The sequence below is a fragment of the Oreochromis aureus genome, linkage group 5 (assembly GCF_013358895.1).
Source record: "Oreochromis aureus strain Israel breed Guangdong linkage group 5, ZZ_aureus, whole genome shotgun sequence".
Taxonomy (NCBI): Eukaryota; Metazoa; Chordata; class Actinopteri; order Cichliformes; family Cichlidae; genus Oreochromis; species Oreochromis aureus.
The window spans coordinates 25,462,369-25,483,223 of record NC_052946.1 but is presented as its reverse complement, the minus strand read 5'-3'; positions in this window follow the sequence as shown (position 1 = coordinate 25,483,223).

Below are 20,855 nucleotides of genomic sequence, written 5' to 3'. Positions count from 1 at the left end.
ACTGATAAATTGTCTTCCTTTTTCGTGGGTAAAAAAAAAAAAAGTGTCTCAGCAATAAGCCATCATCAGTGTAACCCACAGTTTGGCTATTATATAAGCCAAGTGAGGTTTAAACATAATTCAGCAAAGAGAATACATTAAAAAAAAACACAAAAACCATAATTACTTACATGATAAACCAACCAGAAAGTGGCCATAACTCAGGAAGGAGCTGTGAAATAATATCCAGCATCGCTACATGATAGTATATAAGGACCAAATGCCTGTCCAATTCCTCCGCTTGTTAATGAACTGGTGCTGCAGCAGGCATAGAGCCCATCACAGCTGAGGTGGGGTAGAACCTGAACAGATCAGTAGTCTGTCACAGAAAAACAAACAATCATCCACAACTGTGGCAAGAAACCATGGAGAAAACCCTCACAGGCACAGGGGAGAACATGCGACAATGCTAAATGATGCACAACCGTGCAGCCCTCTGCAATATATAAAGGCAAAACTGGAATAATGTAAGTCTTAACGCTCCATACCGCACTGGGATAGACTCTGTTTTGAAATCTTTCTTTATCTTGCACTTTAGTTAGCTCTACTTCTGCCATTTGCTTTGCTTCCCACCAGTTTTGGGCCAAACTCGTGCTCAATCAGCTTATCGCTCACTCAATACTTTCTCCCTTTTGCTAGACTGGCTTTGTACTCACAGCAGTTAAGATTTCCAGTCATGCCTAGTGCTCCTTACTTTTTGTCTTGTTTAGATTCTTATTGCATTTCCTCATTAGTTTCCTGTTTTTAGATTTTTGCTGTGTGCCTCCTACCAATTTCGTTTCCTTTGTGTAGTGATCTCTGGTGGATGACCTTTAGCCTGACTCACATTTTGGACTTTTAACTACGTGTGGCGCCAAGCTTTTTAGTCTTTCTCCCCCTGTGCAATTGTCACGCTAATCACATGACTTATATATGAAAGCCTTTGCTTGTGTAATGAGTTCACTAATAATCATGACCCATTTTCACAGCATAATAATAGGCAGAAAGCTAGTTTTAACAAAAGGCTCCCAAAAATTCACTGCATCCCATCTGTCCAGCATCAAACAGAAGAAAGACAAAGTCAGCAGGTGTTAGAAAGCCCCACCCTGATTCTCCAGCAGGAACACCCATCCACACTCTGAATAACAATCAGATCATGTCTACTGAATAAAACAGTGTTAGGTAGCTTTAATCATAAGGTATAACTGTTAATGTTTTGCTCATGTCTGTAAAAAACAGAGATCAGAGATCAAATCCAGAGGCTGTCAGGAAACTACACCCACTGGAAGCCCCCAGGCAGCTGGCAACACTGCAGTGATGTGAAGGCCAAGTACTACCCGACACATTTAATCAAGTGAGAGGGTCTACATTTAGACAGGCATGGTCCACAGGGAACGTGAAGGTTCTCACGGCAAAATGAAGAGAAAGGGAGAAAAAGACCAACTCGTCTGTGCTGGATTGATTCTTTCTAGCCTTGATTGAAATTCACCCACTGCTGTTTAAACACATCACCAGAAAAGGGGATTTATTTTGGTTTAAATGAAACAGTGAAACCTTGAAATGTAAAAATGAGTATTCATTTTGTGATTTTTTTAAACAGTAATTTAGAAATTAATCAGAGTACTCTAACAAGAATCATATTGTTTCAACTTTAAAACGAATTCTTTAGTATCTTACAGTAGAAGGCAACCGATCAAACATACGCTGAGTTACGCATCGTTTGCTCGGATCTTTTAGTGACGAAGAAAACTAAAACGTGATCACGCGATCCTTTGAACATTCGTGGTACGTTCTGGATTGCCGATGCTTGGGCAGCCAGGTTTGGAAATTCAATAATAAAAAAAAGTGCATATTCATCGTTAGCAGGTCGAGATATTTGTGACCCCTCTCTGAGAAAAAAAGCCTTCAATTTCTGATTGTTTCTGAATATTTTAAAAGAAAGACATAAAAAACACCCAAATACTTTCATGTTGGCCTTTGATGAATTAGAAGCAGTACATTTCAAAGACTTGCATCACTATAGTCTTAAAATAGAATAATCAGTTTTTATTTGATTTGAATATCAAAAACTATGATTTGCGCGTGACCTTAATGCTTAGAATCATGAATTAGATGTAGCATGCATTTAAAGTCATAATCATCAGTAAAAGTAATGATTTAAAGTCGTAATGTAATTGCCCTCAGGGCCTGTTATCTGGAAAGCACATCATGTGGTCGGACATAATGCATGTTGAAGGTGTGGACAGTCCTCACAAAAGGCAACGTATTTACTGTAATTTAATTAAAGGCATCAATCTGTGGGCTAGTGTGAAAGTGCCATTGTGCCCTCTACTGCTGAAATTCAATATGCCCTGCACCTGAGAATGAATGCACTCGTGAGTATGACCACCTTCTCTATCTGGAAAAGCAACAAACACTACTTGGACCGCAGGTTGCCGATGCCAAGCGTGATGCGAAGATGGAGGTGATCCACACAGGTCACTGTGTGATTTAAAGGTAAATCGGGAAACATGTTGAGTCTGATCATAAAAACAAAAACCAAGCAATCTTCCAGAGATGCTATTTTTTCGTTAATGTCTTTCCTCCTTTTAAAAGACACATCAGCAGTACACCCTTACTGAACTTTTCTGTCTGAACAAAAACATTCAGACAGTACCCGAGAAATAAATAGGCACCAGCTAAAGTAAAGTGAAGTGTATGTGCATTGTGTCTGGAGTGTTTGGCCATCAGGTCAGTGGTTGTCTCCGCAGCTAACAATGCCCATTCACCCTTGATGTGGACCTTTCTGGTGGCTTTTGTTGCAAAACAAGCATCCACTGGTGGCTTGCATTATATTACTTTAAAGCCGCTTAAATCGATATTTTTTTCATAACAGCGATGTGTAAAAAGAAAAGAACATAAGACAATGTCAATGGATCTATAGAGCTTTATTGTGAGTTTTCATCTCATTGTCTAGCTATCTAGCCTTTATTTTGGTCCAAGCTTCCCACTCGCGTACTGCTGTAACAGCAGGGAGCTGTTTTCTTCTTCTTAAAAAACAATTTCGAGACAGTCAGAGCCATTGACTAGCTAGTGAACATGGCAAAACATAGCAGCTAAAGAGCAATACTTTATTTTCCCCCCAGGAGTGGGAAGGGAGCAAGAAGAGAACTAAAAAAAAAAACTAACAATAAAACTGAATGCTGGACTTTTTCTGTGGGAAAAAAACGAGAGCATGCTTTCAAATGAATGATGAGTGTAAATACTGGATAGTTAAAAAGGGACCTCGAGTTCCTTGTCCCCAAGAGTGACCAAACAATCTGTTACTACAGGTTAAAAGGAAGGTATGGGATTTGTGGTGGTACACAGTGGTGACAGAGTTTCCCCTCCTTCTGCAAGACACAGCAGCGAGCCAATCCCCAGCATGTTGTTTAGTGGAGTTATGTGGCAGGAGGGCGTCGTTAAAGGCATCATGTGTAACCGGAGGGTGATTAGAGACACAAATGAGCAGATTGAACATCTTTAAGTTGCCAAACCAACTGCCAAGTAATCCGTGTTTACGTTGCAGCCTAGCAGTGCCAGCTACAGTATATAAGAAAGTGTTGTTTCAGCTCTTTAACAAACATACAGTACATGCCACAATTATTCACTGTCGCATAATGAGAGCGGTTTTCAGTAAATCATAAGAGAAATAATATACTTTCATACCTCCGGGGTGAAGCTTCATAAATTAAAGTGAGAATAGCATCTTTTTCAACCTTATCAGGTCATGTTCATTATTCAAGCAAACAGTCTTTGGCACAGTTTCCTTGCAGCTTCTATAGTCACCCTGAAATCAGTCATAAAAGTTGCATCAAGAAAAAAATAGAACACACTGTAATGAGATTGTTTGACAGTGAACTCCGGTAAGCTGATATAAAGAACAAATGAATAATATACTTATTTGCATCTTAGCCTGAAGTTATCACATATTCGAAATGACTGATTTATGTATTTTTCCCCTCCATTTTCTTCTGTGCCATTATAGTGTAACATTAATGTATTTAACATGTATTTTCCATATTCCATCTTGACCTCATCAGTGAATCATCTGTGCTGAATTCACCACCCTTTTCGTTTTTAATGAGGCATTGACAAGATTCATCAGTGATGGGGTCTTTCATCACCCAAGTGACTGCATAACACTTGAACTCGTGTAGCCGAACATATGGAGAGCATCATCAAGGCCTTTTCAGCGGTTTTCAGCTGAGACACATCTTATCTACCAATCCAACACAAATGACATCGGCAGTGGAAAAGAATCAAGCCAAGGGAATGTGTATCGAACATACCCTTGCCCATAAGCACTTCTTGCAGACAAATCGCTGCCAACATTGTTGTAAATTGCTCTTTGGATTTCTGGCTCTGAAGCTGGGGGGGAATAGCCTCGACTATGCAGAGAAAGACAGCTGAATGAGTTCAAGATAAGCACTTTTTAAAGGCCCTTTATCCATTTCTGTCACTCTAATATCCTGTTAAGAGGAGTGTTCTGTTTTCCACAAACAAGTCTGTTATTAACTATTATTTTTCATTAGTAGAAGTCATCACACTGGATCGATGCATACGTCACCTTGCCACATTATTGATTTTCATTTTTTCCCCCTTGTTTTCCTCCGTTCCTTCTTTTTCTGTGCACTGTGTCATAATTAAAATAACTCAGAGGCATCAGTGATGATTGCGCTCTTTTTTCTGGCCTCAGCTGAGGAGGTTCATTTTTGCTTTTCTCTCTGTTTGTTTGCAGTAAATGTCAAAAACGCACTTACCCACCCCCCAAAAATACAGAGCTGAATAAAATACATAGGCAAGATTGTTGGAGTTGCTGAGACTGATCTTTTCCTCATGAACCGGGCTACTGCATTATAAAGTATCATACTGGATGCATGTCATCTGTTGTTGCCTGCTATTTTGTGCTGGATGTGAACAGATAAGAAAGGGAGAACATCGGTTTGTAACTTTGACATATTTTAACCACGCACACATTTTCAGAACTAGATGTTACTTTCTCAGAATGAAGTCTTATGCACTTTCTGTCTTTTCTTATATAAGCCTTTCCATTTGGGTATGCCAAACACTGCATGAAAAGATGTGTAACCTAACCCTAAACCTAACTGAGATGGATTTTTTAAAATATGGCCCCTCTATTTGGTAGGTTCTCACTATTTTGTAGGCCTGAAAGGAAGCTCTAGCTGTCTTCTGTTTGATGTCTTTCGTTATGCACCTCCAGAGGTCTCAAGGATAGTCTGGCTGCTCCTAAAAGCTTACCCACTTTCCTAAAACATACATGGGGGTAAGGTTAATTGGTGATTCTAAATTTATTGTAGGTGTGAATGTGAGCGTGAATGGTCTGTCTCTATGTGTTAGAGACTATCAGCCTATCCAGGATGTGCTCTGTCTCTCGCCCTATGACAGCTGGGATAGGCTGCAGGCCCTGTGATCCTAAATTGGATAAGTGGAAGAAATGGCTGAATGGGTTAATCGCTTTACATTTCTGTTCCCAAGAGGCGATTTTTTCAAGATGAGAACTATACTAATTTCTTGTTCTTATCAATATTTAAGTAAAAATAAACCCTACACTGGTGGTTTCTATGGTCACCATCACATTGAATGCCTCTTATCTTCAAGAATAATTTTAAACCTGCATCTACAACCAAACCTTAACCAAAGCAGCAGAGTGTAAGAATGGATATGGTACCTGATAATGTAGTGTATCTGATATTGCTTTTTCTGTGTCTGCAGTGAATGAAACAATGGTCTTGCATGAAGCAGTGTTTTCTGGGTTGGTCTCAAGGACTTCTTGGCCTTTTATTCCCATGCCTGGACCACCACACCAGCAGGTTTCAAGTACGCACCTACTAATAGTAATGTACAAACTGTAATTACTGGCCTTTATTGCCATTAATTTCTAAGTGCAGGTGAGGTTGCAGTTCACATGAATTGTTTTTATGTAGAAATGCCACCTGTCTGTGGCACAAAAGGAAATGTCAGAAAAATAATGAATAGATTATAAAAAAATGGTGTCAAATTAGATGGTATCTGCTTGTTGTTAAAAATCTGACATGTCTGAGAGGTCTCATACTGACTTCAGAAGTAAACATGTTATATAACTTTCATGTGTATGTGTGTGTGTGTGATCACAGTGTTGTTTTTAGACCGCAACGTTACCTTGGATCTTGCATTTACCCATCCTCTTCTTTCACCCCTGCAGGTCACCTCGCTGCTGTGATATGTGACTGTAAAGCCCTGCATTTTATTTCTTTTGTTATTTTTTTATTGGGTTTACTTATGTCTTGAAGAACTGAGGAGAACTTAAAGAAGCAATTGAATGTGGTCAGGTGTTAAATGCACACTTCCACATTACTGTGAAATACAACAACAAGATGAACCCCAGAGTAACTACCACCACCTCCACTCTCCCACCACAGAGTCCCTTCTTTGGTAATTTCCATTACAAATTTGCATCTGATGTTTTGAATTTGGATTCTTATTTTCTTTGCAAACATCTAGCTGCACTGTGTTTTCATGCAGAAGGGCTCATGGGATCACTTAAAATGGTGTGAGCACAAAGTGTATTGTGTGCCTACACCAAGCAGTGACCTTGCCTTCCCTTAAAGAAAACATCCTTGAAGTAAAATAACTGTGATGCTCTGGGGCTCGGGAGAGAGCTCCATCCCCAGAAGAGATGTTAGCACAGGCAGACCTGCTTTGGGAAGAGGAGCGTCACAGCGCCTGCGGGCTGATGAGTCACTTTGAAGCAGATCTGAGAATACCGTTATGGCTGCAGGGGCTAGAGAATTGTCAACCAAGCGTTCTCAAACCTGAAGAGCTGCAGGAAGGAGTCTCCCCCTCACTCTTTCACTAATATTGAACATCAGTGAATGAATCTTTTTTTTTGTCATAGTTCACGTCTATCCACGACTCAAGTTATTCACTTATTGCTGTCGTGCCTTCACTCACATAACGATGCACTGGTAAAGCTGGGAAATGACTATGTTTCCTCTGCAAAATACACCATAGAGCGAATCTCTAATAGTCTCTAGACTCACAGATAGTGAAGTAAAGATTCTGTCTTAAGTTCAAAATGCCACATAGCAGAAAATGAAAGAGTTTCCGTAGGGTCTTATCTTCATGCGTATTAGAAATTACTTTTTTATCTTAAGAAGACTGTAGAAACCGATGAACTTAATGCAGTGCATAAGGTCTCCTCTAAGCAGTGCAAAAGATTACCTTACTCTATTATACAGTAATTTGAAAGTGAGGTAAAGGTTAATGATGAAAGAAGGGCTGCTGTCTGTGGCCAAAGGTGCCATACTGGCTGACAGAGAATTACTCACAAATGTTTTACCGAAATGACTCAACATTTAGGAAAATGTTTCAACGAATAGTAAGCGGTTTGTATTTATTTAATTTTTTTTTCTTCAAATAACGCTGAACATTTTTCTCTTGCAGAAGTGGAATGTAGTATTTGGTAAATGAATTCTACCACATTGACTTTCAATAAAATTCTCTTCTGTATATTACAGATGATGTCTGAGGTATTTTATTATTATAAATACAAATAAAAAAACATATGATATATAAATATTTTGGGTAAGAAATGTTTATCTGGGCTTTTAACTTTTCCAAAGTTCATGCTTCTGCTTTAATTCATTCATTTCTGTGCCTTTTAAGCTTCTCTTGATGTAATACCTTCATATCTGTCTTTAACAAGCCACTTTGCATTTGCCCAGTCAAGTCAAATTTAAACAGAAACGTGTATTTTTCATGTCTGATTTCAAGACTTCCCGGATTTTGTATTCCTTTCTTTAAGAGTCTCGTTGATTTTTCAGGTTGAGTTCTGTGCTCTTTGGGTGGAGTCTCTCTGCACAGGCTGTCCTTCTCCCACCTGCTTCGAACAACCTCACCAATCCCTGGGTATTTTATGGGTGGATGGTGCAGCAGATCACTGCCAGATTGTCTTTCATGGTGGTAATCTGCTTGTTAGCTGCATGTGCTTGTTTTTCTGTCAACTAAACTTTGTTGCTCCGTCATTCTTCTAGTTGTCAGGCCAGGTCTTTTCACTCTAACCCACTCTGCTCTGAGGAAATATGCGTTCACCAACAGCCACTCAACTTTGAATCTTGTTATTGTAAAGAGGACTTACCTGAAACGTACGTGCTTGCCCACTCTTCATCGCTGCACCAGTCACCTTTCTGGAAACTCGCCTGTCCCCCGAAGACCGCTCCTGAGCCTCAGTCACTCACTCGCCTCCAAGCCAGACTGTTAAAATTGACCTCCACCTTTTACTACATAATTCATACCCACCTTGGCCTCAGCTAATCCATCTTCTTCTCCTCCTCCTCAGAGATCCCAGTTGTGTCACCGCTGTTAAACCAAAGTCTCAAGTTTCACACTCAATATTAAGAACTGCTTGCCTTTCAATAAATCTTTTAAAACTGCCTTTGGTGCCCTGAGACATACCTTAGCCCAAAAATGACACTTCCAGATCAAACAAAAAGAAGCATGAGCTTTCTGATCTGACGCCTCATCTACAGAATAAGACCTTTTTTGTGCTTTACATAACTGCTGGTATTGAACGGACAATCACCCTGCTCCTATGTGAAAGTCTGTTTTTTTTTTTTTTTTAATTCATCCCACTCATGGTGTAATAATGTCATCTGACTTCCTCCTTTGCTCCTATTTTGTTTACTTTGCTAGTCACACTGCGTGGGATTTTGTGGAACTAGTGGAACACTGATGCTGCTGTTCTGTTTGGGGACTGTCCAGGTAGCTGTGTTTATATGTATTTGTTTGAGGAAATATAGTATAATATATTTCCTTATTGTTAAATATAATATCCAGTCGTTAATACAAACCTTACCTCTGGTGTTCAGTTCACAGATGGTCTGAGATGTGTTTAGCACGTTAAACACAAAGACTGGAAGAAAAATGAAATCCCCAGTTATGGCTTTGCACTTGAGATTTTGTTGCTGTGGTTTTGCTCAGTTAATGTTTTTTTTAAAAACTCCCAAGTAGAGCTTAAGCACCCATTAGAAGCTAATATCCATTAATGGGTCCAGTTAGCAAATAGCCCAAAAAAATAGAGATGCAGTGTCTGGTCATAAAACTCTGTCTGTATTCTGTACACATGATGTGTCTCTATATGGTACAGAAGGCTACATTAGTATTACAAATGAGTTGACCTCAAGGCACCTCACATATCTGTGTTACTATGGAAACATAGTAACCAGCAGTAAATATAGCGGAGAAATGTACAATTTTACAGAGCCGGAACCCAAACCGAAAAACTTATAAAGCAAACCTGACAACACCTTACTCAAAATCCAACAAAACAAAAAAAAAACAACGCAGACTATTAATACACCTGAGAAATGAGACCTGCTGAATATTACACACTGAATCACTTCAATACAACAACTCGGTGAAAGGATTTGATTGTGTGTGCTTGAAGCAGGGATCTGAATGTGTTAATTTAGTGATGCCAACATGCTCTTTATTGTTGTCTGCCTGTTTTGGAATAATGCAGATCTACAAAATGCAAACACTGCACTTTACATGTTATCCTGCACTAAATCCTGTTCACCAGTGCCTTAAGACTTGGCTTGCAAGTGCACACTTTATATGTATATCCCTTTTTACTGGAAATTAGACGGTGGTTATATTAAGAATATAATTCCCTTAGGGTGGACACATTTCTCCTGCATTTCTTGCAGTGTTTAAGATGACATGAATATCTATATCATGAATATCAACTACACTGTTCTCTAGATAAGTGACCAATCATACTTGAATGTAACGCCCAGCTCAGGGTTAAAAGAAAGCTAGCATTGTTCTGAATGGATGTACATTAAAATCAAACATTCAGTTAATACTTCAAAATGCATCACAATGATCTGAGATTGGAAAATTGACTGAATGCCATTTATTTAAACTAAAAACCCCACAAAACAAAAAAGAAATAAAACAACTGTGAACAAAGAGGGATCCTCAAGCACAGAGGAAGGTTTTTCACTTTTTGCCATGGCTCAAAGTTTTAGACCGTTTTAGACCGAGTCAAGGCAAAATACCCATCAGTTTTATTTCATTTGCTGAATTATGCAATACATAATCATAAAATTTATAATCTTAGTTGATCTGAAACAAAAAACAATGAATAACATAACAGAAAATCGTCGCCTTTTACTGTACTCGGAAATAATTTGACTTCTGGTCTAGAGAAACCCTGACACGTGTCAGAGAGTATACTTGTTTAAATGGAAAGCTTTGAATTAAAGTTTTAAGACAAATTTACAAAATGCTTTTTCGATTTTTTTCTTCTCACCTCTGCTATAAAATTATTTTAAAACTGCTTCAATTTATTTCCTGGAAACAAAGTGGCTTACCGGCTACATAACCATGGCAACATGCAGAAAAGATGATGGAGATGGAATGACTAACTTCTGCTTCATAACCTCTCATTGCGTTTAAACCCTTCAACGCACACCTCACTGTGTTGAGCATAATAGATGGTTCCTTTCTAACACAACTATATACCACTCAGGAATAACTGTATTACATCAGATAATCTTAGTTTGTGGCAGTGCAAGCATATTAGATGACTAATTTCTCCCAGCGGGCCGGACATTATTATGTGCAGGCATGTGTTCAAGATATAGCTTGCTTCAGCAAATGCCTCATACTCAGTAGCAAATTAAATTAAAATGACCAATAGGGAGTATAGAAAAGCTCAAGCCAAGTTAAACATTTTTTTTTTGTCTCTGGCACTAATGAGGATAAGTCTTGTGTCATGTTTTGATGAACTTTCAATTTGTATTCTGTGACACACAGATTGTGAATACTGGATCAGTTCACGTAAGGGTTAAAACACAGGTGTGCTGTCTATTTTGGCAGCTCCTCATTAAACGTGAGAAAACGTAGCAACCAGACTCCATTTGACAGCAACCACTGTCTTCATTTACAATGTATCCACAAGGTGCCAGATGCCAACAACTCCAGATGTGTACGGCTCTCGAGATTCAAAATTAAAACTCTTAAATAAGCATTGACATGAAATTTATAAAGCTGTCCATATAGCCATCAGGGTGTTCTTATATCAGAGCCGAATCTTTGTGATACATGTGCACAAATCTCATTTCTATCTTTAGCAATGAATAGATGTTGACATTATTTAACATTTGCATATACACTCACTGGACAATTTATTAGGGACATCTTGTTAGAACTGGTTTTGGCTTCAAAACGGTTTTGAATTGAATCTATTCCATGAAGAATCGATCTAAAGTGCAGGAAACGTTCCTCAAAGATTGACCCACAGTTGCAACATATTTATTTGCTGGACTTTCAGAATGTGAATGTCCCAGTCTACCAGATCCCAAAACGTTGCTCTATTGGACTCATATCTGAGACTGTGGAGACCATTTGAGTAAAGTGAACTCATGGTCATGTTCAAGAAACACGCTTGATATAATCTGAGCCTTGTGACATAGTGTGTTATCCTGCCGGAAGCATCCATCAAAAATGGGTACACTATGGTCAGAGATAGACAGACATGGTCACCAACAATATCCAGTTAGGCTGTGGCTTTTAAACTATGCTCAGTTGGTCCTTAAGGGCTAGAAAATGCCTAGAAAATATCTCCCACACGATTATATCACCACCAGCCTGAACTGTTGATAAAAGGCAGGCTGCATCCATGTTTTCATGCCATTTATGCCCAATTCAGACCCTATCACATGAATGTTGGAACAGAAATTCAGACTTATCAGACCACACAATGTTTTGCCAACCTCCTAATACTCAATTTTGGTGAGCCTAAGGAAATTGTAGCTTCAGCTTCTTGTTCTTAGCTGACAGAAGTGGAACCCGGTGTGGTCTTCTCATGCTGTAGTCTCTCTGCTTCAGTGGTCAATGTGCTGTCTATTCAGACATGTTCTTGTGCATACCTTGTGATTACTGTTGCCTTCCTATCGACTCGAAACAATCTGGAAAATATCCTCTGATCTCTGACATTAACAATTTTCCCTCAGAGAAATGCTGCTCACTGAATATTTTCTCTCTCTCTCTTTGACCATTCTCTGTAAACCCTAGAGATGGTTATGAGGGAAAATCCCTGTAGATCAACAGTAACTCAGACCGGCCCGCCTGGCACCAACAACCACACCGCCTTCAAAGTCACTTAAATGAGCTTTGCCATTCTAATGCTTGGTTTGAACTTCAGCATTCCTCAGTGCATGGAGTTGCTGATCAGATATCTGTGTTAATACACAGTTCAACAAGTTTACCTAATTTAGTGGCCGGAGAGTGTGAAAACACAAGTTATCAGGCAGCTGACAAGAGTAATGCAGCTGTAGTAACTGAATAACCACATAACAATAGCACTAAGTGGCCTGAGTACAACATAAAATGTTTGTGTAAACAGCTGATTTAAAGGGGTTACATTCTGAAAGAACAATTCAAAAATCACAGCTGAAGACATATACACACACAAATATATATCCAATCTAAGCTGACTGAGCTGCAGTCCTCTTCGTGTCATTCAAGGTGACTACAATACACTCTCACACTTGTACACACTTTGCATAAATTGTACTTGAAACACGGATCAGGTTTCTCCCATGAAGTGAAATTTGCCGAACCCAGGATGACCTCACTGGGGAATCACTAAGTCTTCAGCAACTTTGGAGCTACAGATAACAGAACCAGTGTTATTATGTGTAATTGCTCTCCTGCTGTTGGGGCGTTCAGTGTAGTAGCTTCCAAACAAAGACCCCAGTGCGCACACAGTAAGTGATTTAAAATTACTGACCCACAAGGTTACATGTGCATATTGTTGAAAAAAGATGCTTTCTATTCTGTATTTTGTTCCCCCTCAATTTGGCAGTGTGTCATAGACAGTGGGGTTATTAACAACAGCAAAGCAAACAAAGCAGCACATAGACCAAGTTACTTGCAATGTAAATGCATGATTTTGGTCTGCTGATATGGGCTATCTCAACCTGCAGGAAGATACTAACAACCATAATGCTGTCACACTGCCAAGCTTACCTCCAGGGGTAGAAACTCAAACACACACACACGCACAAGCACAAGCACACACAACCTGGCATCCATGAATGATCAAGTACATGAAGCCAGTTCCACTGAGACATATCTGCATATATTACATTTACAGATAAAATGTAAAATTACCCCAAAAAATATAAGACATCCCCTTTGATCAGGTGAAAATGACAGAGCACTGTTTACTGGCAGGTAGTTTAGGTGGGTGTTGGTAGCCAGTAATGTGCCTCTGTCAGTACCGCTGAGCCCTATCAGGGTTAAACAAAACCACCACTGAGCTCTTAGTCAAGCTATGCCAACTACCACAGAAAATATCCAATTCTGTCCATCTGTCTTACTCTCTTTCCAGCTCTCTCACACACAGCGCACACATGCAGCTACAACTGTAATTTTTACAAAGACGGGTTGGATGAACCAGTCTCGAATCTATTCACAGCTGTCCAACAACATGAAAAGAATTGAGCTGGTTAGAAAAATTGGTCTTCCCCTACTGCTTCTCGCTTGTCTGGACTGTCCAGAAGCAGCATACCTCTTATTTAATAAGCATAAAGCCTCTTTACAATTATAGTTTCAGACAGACCTCTAGTTTAATTAATAAAATATCTACAACATCAGAAAGATGAATAGCTTTTCACTATCCCCTTTCAAAACAGCCAGTGTGCATAGACTTAAATGCTACACCGACAACCTGATGTGTATTTGGCTTTGGTAGTGTCACTTTTAGATATAGTTAAAGAAAAAAATGATAAAAAAAATGAAAAAATCCACAATGTGTTGTAAACATTACAGTTTACTTTAAATCACATATAACAGTACATTATTGTTATAAGGTTAGAAAGATTTTTCTCATTTTTGTTATTACACTAACATTCATGAAAATTGCACAGATTTTTCCCCTCTATATAAACTGTTATAAACCTGTGACAGATTGTTATGTTACATTTATCAGAATCCATAATACTACCTTCACACTAGGGACAGTGGTTTGAGGCTTTGGCACTACTGTGACTGTTTGCAATGAAGCTCTTGTCTCGTTGTCTATGATATGGTTGCTTTGAGGACAGGGACCAGACCTGCAACTCCTGGCAGACAATTGTTGTCTTCAAAGCAACTTTGGTACATCGAGTTGGCAATAAGACGGAGTCAGTCTGCTATCACTCTGTTATCAGTCTGCTACGAGTTTGTCATTGAATGGGGTCAAGCTGGCAATTACATGCAATCTGTTTGTGGTAATACGGTGATTAACTGTGATAAATTGGATAAAATAGCAAATCTGTTGCCATCTGTAGCAAGTCTACTGCCATTTACATAGACAGAAATTCACATTAACTATTTACATTTAGAGTCCAACTAGAACCTCATAGATGTGAATCAGAAATTCCTCCATAAATGGTGATGTAGTTGCTGCACAATGGCAATTTAAGTGCAGAGTGATATAGGTGTTATGCAACCTTGCTTTCAATACAGGAATATAGCCAGAACACAACCAGCTAAGACTGACTCAGACTGATTGCAATATACTGGCAATCGGTCTGCATTTGTAAATTAGATTGAAATTATTTCCAGCCCTTGCCAATCTGTCTGAGAGTCACTCCGAGTCGGACGGTGATTATTTGGAGCAGGTAGTTTGCCTCCCAACAGGTGACCTGTTCACTTGCCTTGGAATTAAAAATGACCAGTTTGGTAGTCCAACTACTCACAAATGGTTGCCAAATGTGAAAAAATTCAAAGAAATATTTTGGGAAAATATCTCACTATTTCACACATATTGTACATTTTACAAGCCATCCAGTCAGTGAAGAAGAGCCAGTGTTGTACCAGTACTGAACAACTACAATGTGGTAGTTTATATTGTGTCTCTGAGTATACATATATAATAATATGGGAAATTGGGGAAAAAAGCACTAAGTGCCTTGGTCACAAGGTAGATTAATCAGTCAAAAAAAAAAAAAAAAAATTAAATCCAACAACAACAACTCTAATATATAATTAAACAAACCAATCCCCCTTTTAAAAGTATTTTACTTGAGTTGCTGATTAAATAATCAGCAATTCTGGCAAAACAACAAACAGACCCAGAGTGGGAATGAATAAAGCCACTGAATCTTCCATTGCCGTGTGCTGTTAGTCTGTCTTACCAGAACATTAATAGTGCTTGCTGACATGAGCCTTGCTAGCACAAAAGTTCTGGTACTCTGAGCTCTTGTCATGAGGAATTAGCTTTTGCAGTAATGGCTTACGCCCCCCAAAGTCCCCAGGTTAATCCATTTATTATTGGAAATCTAAAGTGTATTAGGCCCGATGCAGTCGTTTCAATACAAGGATAAAGATTCTGTCTCACCCACTTTAATAGGCGAGTGTAAAATGAGCAATACTTGTGATAACTACACATTATGAGCATATTTGTTGCCGTAATGTGTTTGATCAACGCTGACGTTCACCCTATTGAAATCAAAAGCTCTATCCAACTACACCCATTTGTTAAATATACAAGGATTCTCCTTTGTGTAAACGGGTGCCATGTTGTGCCACAGCTAGTATTTAATAACTACTACACACACAACCTTTTGTGAAGTCTTTATATACCAATGTAAATGTTCCATTTACTTTTGACACACACGAAAGTCAAGTTTGACTGCCTTTTTAAACATTTGACAAATTAACTGTATAAGGAAAAAAGAAACACTTTCAGCATTAACATCAAGTGGAGTCATGATCAGAACTGCAGATATTTTAGCGGTGCTCTGCTCACGCCTAATGTGTGATGAGGAGTTTTGCCTTGGGAAAAGAAATTGGTCATATATTCAAGAGAAAAAGAAGAGACAGGATTACAAGGCCAACTGGTTATAAGAATTCAGGGTCCTCTGCATTGTATTGTAACTGTATGATTTATGCCATATGTTTTCATCTTTTTGTGTAGAAAATAATATTAGACCTGGGGGCTGGGGTGGGGGGTGAACACTGGTGACTTAATGCAGCATAGTCCATTTTTCTTCATTTCCTTTTAGGAGCGCATTACTGTAACCTGCAGAGCTCTCTAGTTATCTTCACAAACATCAGAGAGGCAATGCATTTTCATCATGTGCCTCATGGTCCCAGCCAATTCAAAGATCCACAGCTTTTTGTCTATATTTCACAGATACATTCATCAGTCTTTGCTGCACCAAAACCTTGTCTCAGGGCATGTTTTAGGGGCTTTACTATGTGTGTGTGTGTTGTGTTCATTGACATGCTTCCTTGCACCCCAAGCAACACACCTCCGTCATAACAAGCAATTATTAATCGTCAAATTCAGAACCCTAAATCCTTAAATACACAAAGTGTCTCCAGCCATGCATGCGAATTATCACCTGTCACTGAGGTGTCCAGTATTTTCAGAACAACAGCGAAATGAAATTTGGAAACAGCGTACTTTGACAAATTAATCAGCACCCTCCTTCATGATTTTACCGACTGCCTCGGGCTAATTTTAATTAATGACAGTCCTCTTCTCGTTTTTCTGTTTTCAGCTCACCTTTTGGTACAGTTTTTTTTCTCTTCTAGAGTGACACTTCATTGGATCACAGTAAAGTTTTTAAATCCAGGGAGGCTATAAAATGGCAAACTATGAAAACAATGATGACATGATTTTCTTTTTTCAATCCACATCAACTGGGATTTTCAGTGAGAGAAAATGTTGCAGAAGACTGTTGTGCATCTTTAGGCTTAAGGGAAGTTTGGTATGTAATTTAAACGAGACAGCTTTGAAATAAAAGTTCTCCTTGTGGGCTACACAAACGTGAAGTTACAGTTTGCAGAATTTTGAACTAAATACATCAGCAAAATGTGAAGAAACAATGCAACAGTATATCCAAGATCTCTATGCACTGCATTCCAGAGATATATAGCAAAGTTGAGCTATTGCCAGGCATTACCCTTGTATAATACCACAGTAAATCAATGTTGCATCTAGCCTGCCTTGAGTCCAAAGAAGAGAGAGAACAAAGAAGTAGAACTGACGCTGAGACAGTAAACAGAACAATGTCTGAAGCTTCTTCAAGAAATGAAATGATAAAAATAAAAATGCAACAAGAATAAACATTTGCACCACTTTCCATTGCCTCAGACAGCTTTTGGAGAAAAAAGGAATTAAATTTGATGCTGAACTTGTTTCTTCTAGACTGCTAGGTAAACTGCTGTTAATGGTATGATTAATACTATTCACATGTGACTATTACCACCTCAGGACCTCTAGTAATTTGTAATATTTTCAAAGATCCATGCTGATATGTCTTTAATTTTTAAATAAAAAAACTCGCACAAATCACAGAGGTAATATTTTTTCTGCCCAAATATGTTGATCCTTTTTTCTTTTTGCTGTGATTTTATGCCGTCTGAACCTATGTTCTGCCTCTTTACAGCACGGGGGTTATGGAGCCAACATTATAAATAAAAGTTTGGACAGCATTATAGGCCCAAATTTAGGAGGACTCCTGTCGCAGCACAGCATGGAAATCCATTCATGGACAGAAGAAGGAAAAAAAAAACAAAAAAACAGTGAAATCTCCACGAACGGATGGACAACATGTTGCTGCCTTTCAGCAGACTCAACAGTTGGTATACTATTAATGTAGCCGCTGACCACAGATGTCAGCAAAGCACAGACTTTTCTTATCCCACGTGAATGCAGTGCACAGATGGAGGCGGTTGGTGGGGGAGATTTCGATCATAAAATCATGGTAATACTTTTCCTAAAACGCTGCCCCCTCTGTGTTCACTATTTCTGATGAGAAATCTCACATATTTTACCTTTAATACCCTTTAAAGTGCTTGTTCTTTCTAAAAAAAAATGCTTTAAAACATATTTTACTCGTGTGTACATGTTTGTGCCTATGTATGTGAACACATTTCATGGTCGTGTCCCTCGAGCTGTGACATGTTTGTACATACGTTATTGTCACATTCTCCCAAGAGTAATTTTAATGGAAACACAGATTTTGGTATTTTGTCTTTTAATGGTTCCACTGCTATTTTCAAAATAAAAAAGCTGCAATGCTTCCACTAAATGTTTCTCTGTAATGTACTTGTTCCCACTGACCTACTGGTAATCCTAGTAGACTAGCTGAAAGCAATTCTATAAAGAATAAAAACAAAAGAACACAGTGACCTAAATATGTCTTCAGATATAAAAGAAAAGCTGGCCTTTCAAGGTGATACTGTTTATTAAACCAGAAGCTGGGACCTTTTGCTCAAGCTCACAGCTTGCTGTTGAAATTCACACTATAAAATCTGGCACAGTATGTATACAAAATTTAACTGAATGCTGTGCAGTGCAATGCTGTGAAAAAAAAAAATTCACTTCACATAGTAAGGACTTAAGTCTGAGGAGATATTTGAATTGAGCTAAGACAAAAGCCCTTTTCAAGGGTATGGGGTTGAGATGTAGGTTGTGCTATATTTGAAACATTAAGTGAAATAGGACTTCATGAGAAACATGAGCAGATATAATGGACTGCTGTGTTGTAATGTAAGCTTTGTGATTTCCTGCTCAGTTGCTATCAAAAGACTAGCATAAAGGTTTTTGAAACACAAAAGCCATAGTAGTCCAGAATTTGTCCCACGTGTCACAGCTAGCAAAAGGAAGAGGGCTATGAAGGATGTTAATGACCGTGATATCTGACTCCTCACTGTGATTAGTTTGTCTTTTTGAACTTGTGATGACACTCGAGGGAAGCATGTGTTCATATTCCAAGGCTGCACATTTATTATGCCTACATACTTTGGAGGTTATTGCATATCTGCAAACGAATATGTAGAATCTGTAGGAAAAAGACTTTTCAGATGTGAGTTTTCTCATATGCTTGTATACTATTCACTAATCGTGTTTTAGCAGGCTTTGGTTGCATGCAAGTACACAGTCTTTGAGAGGAACAAAAGAGGGAACTCATAAAACTACCACCTACCAACCATCATCTGACAATGATTTAGGTTAATTCATCTGAATTCATGAGCAATAGCTGGCAAACTGAACACAAATTATAATATATTAGCCTAGGCTGGGGTTAAGAAAAAACAGAAACCCACTTGCATAATGGGATCCATTCCTTTTGGTGGTTAAATGATCTTTTTTCATTTTTTTTTATGCTGAAAGAAGCAAAGCATTTAGAAGAAAAAACCCAGACTGGATCAATACAAATGGCTTTAAGGTAGAGGTCTGCTACTATACTCTGAAATGCTCATCTGTAAGGTTCAATCCCTGCATTCAAATCATGTGTAAATGCAATGCGTAGTCATGGAAATGATTAGTTTAACTCAGAAGCCCTGAACTGCACAATAGTTTCACGATAAAGCCAGTGTTTTGAGAGCATCAGTGACATGACTGTGGTCATTCCATTGAAATCCTCTGTGTTGCAGTCACCCTACAACATTTCAGAACTAACATTGAGAACAGTAATTGATGTGTTTTGACTGTTGTAAATGAATAGATTCTTTTCAAAATAATGACTGAATAATTAGTCATAATTAAGTATGCTAACAAGAGCTGATTTATTAAGTGATTTCTCCATACCGGCTTCATCAGTGTTCACTGCATGCCAGGCTTTATTTTAATGATGCTGTCTGTCCCAATCAGCGTCAAGCCATTTCTGCAGAGAAAAAAGTCAATTATGAACCTTTCAAAGTACCATGCTCTGTTGACGCTGTTTCTGATCTTGCACACATCTTACACACAATTCTGCATCCATAATAAAATAGTTACTCAGAAAGGACAGACTATATAGAGACTACAAGCCAGTGGTTGATGGAGTTTCTTCACCTTAGTACTCTCTATTAAGGTTAGGTAAAGAACATAATGAGCTTTTACACTTGGTAGATTCTATATGTTATATACTGAACAGCTTAAGATAATCTTAAGTATTATATATCTTCCAATACCACACTCATAAAAGGTTATCAACCTTTAAAACAAGACTTTCTGTTCTGCTGTGGATAGATTTGTAAAGGTATCTAATTATTTAAGTAGAGTAAATAATAAGAAAGGAATCTGCGAAGCAACGAGTACCAACAATAGGCCTGACGGCTGTGGTTATTAAAGTAGTAATTTTGGAGATTTCAGTGCTGGTAAATTTGGTTACACCTGTATTTACTGGTTGTAACAGAAATGACGGATTGAAAGCACAACCACACAATTCTGGAGTTGATAAATAAAATTATTGTCATTTTAATAAATAAGCAGGAAATCGACTTTCTCCATTTTTCCATAAGACATCCTAATTTTTTTTTATGCAACAGAGAGGCACAATGAAAGCTAAAGCTGTTTACCTTGCTTAGAGGTTGAAGTTTTTGTTTTAAAGAAAATAAGATGAAACTAGGCCAAAAAGTCCTGCATTGGCTACAATGCAAATTTTAAACTGGGAAATCAAAGGGGAAAAAAGAAAACAAAACATGATCCAATGTCTATGGCACTCACCAGACAATTTATTAGGTACACCTTGCTAGGTATACCTTCAGAGCTGCCTTAATTCTCGATGGCACAGATTCCACAAGTTGCTGGAAGCATTCCTCATAAAGTTTGGTCTATACTGACATGATGTCATCACACAATTGCTACAGATGTGAATCTCCAATTCCACCACATTCCACAGGTACTCTGTTGAATTCAGATCTGGTTACTGTGGAGCCATCAGTGAACTCATTGGCATGTTCAAGAAATCAGCATGAGATGATCTCAACTTTGTGACAAGGCCCTTTATCCTGCTAAAGCAGCCCTCAGAAGAAGCCTTGTG